A 1,465-nucleotide genomic window follows, 5' to 3' on the forward strand; every position below is an offset into this window, starting at 1 on the left:
GCCTGTAATCCCAGCACTTTGGGAGGCTGAGGCAGGTGGATCATGAGGTCAGGAGATCGAGACCATCCTGGCTAACATGGTGAAACCCCATCTCTACTAAAAAATACAAAAAATTCACCGGGCGTGGTGGCGGCACCTGTAGTCCCAGCTACTCGGGAGGCTGAGGCAGGAGGATGGTGTGAACCCAGGAGGTGGAGCTTACAGTGAGCCAAGATTGCACCACTGCACTCCAGCGTGGGCGACAGAGTGAGACTCCGTTTCAAAAAAAAAAAAAAAAAAAAAAGGAAAAAGAAAACACATGTTGTCATTTAAAATCTCCCAAAAAAGAAACCTCTAGGACCTGACAGTTTCACTGGAGATTTCTACCAAGTTTTAAAGAAGAATTAACTCCAATTCTACACAATTTCTCCCAGAAAAGAAAAGAGCAGAAAACACTTTCCGATTTATTCTATAAGGTCAGTATTGCCTTGATAAAATAAGACAAAGCACAAAGACAGAAAACTATAGACCAATATCCTTCATAAATATAGATGCAAAAATCCTTAACAAATATTAGCAAATTGAATTCAGCAATAAATAAAAAGAATCATACACCATGACCAAGTAGGTTTTATTCCAGGGAATGCAAGGCTGGTTCAGTATGTGAAAGCCAAACACTATAATCCACCATATTAGCAGACTAAAAAGAAAAACAAAACCTCACAATCATATTAATTACTGTAGAAAAAGTATTTAACAAAATCACTTTGGGAGGCTGAAGCAGGAGGATCACTTGAGGCCAGGAGTTCAAGACCACCCTGGGCAACAGAGCAAGACCCTGTCTCTACCAAAAAAAAATTTTTTTTTTTTTGCAGCTGTGGTGGCTCAGGAGGCTGAGGCAGGATGATTGCCTCAGCCCAGGGAATTCCAGGCTGAAGTGAGCTAATGATAGTACCATTGCACTCCATCCTGGGCAAGAGAGTGAGTCTTCATCTCTGGGTGGGGAGGGAGGGGAGGGGAGGGGAGGAGAGGGGAGGGGAAGGAAGGGGAGGGGAGGGGAGGAAGGCAGGAAGGAAGGCAGGAAGGCAGGCAACTGACCCTCCGTCACGATAAACACTCCTGGAAACTAGAAAAAGGGAATTCTTAAACCTGATGAAGAATAAATATAAAAAACCTCCAGCTAACAGCATACTTAATGAATGCGTTAAATACTAAATAAATGCATACGTAAAAACTAAATTCAACACTAATTAAATACTGAATTAAACAGTACATTAATACTAAATGAATGCATACTTAAAACTGAATACACTGGCCGGACGCGGTGGCTCACGCTTATAATCTCAAAACTTTGGGAGGCAGAGGTGGGTGGATCATGAGGTCAGGAGATCGAGACCACCCTGGCTAACATGGTGAAATCCCATCTCTACTAAAAATGCAAAAAAAAAAAAAAAAAAAAAAAAAAAAAAAAAAAAAAAAAAAAAAA

The sequence above is a fragment of the Theropithecus gelada genome, chromosome 9 (assembly GCF_003255815.1).
Source record: "Theropithecus gelada isolate Dixy chromosome 9, Tgel_1.0, whole genome shotgun sequence".
Taxonomy (NCBI): Eukaryota; Metazoa; Chordata; class Mammalia; order Primates; family Cercopithecidae; genus Theropithecus; species Theropithecus gelada.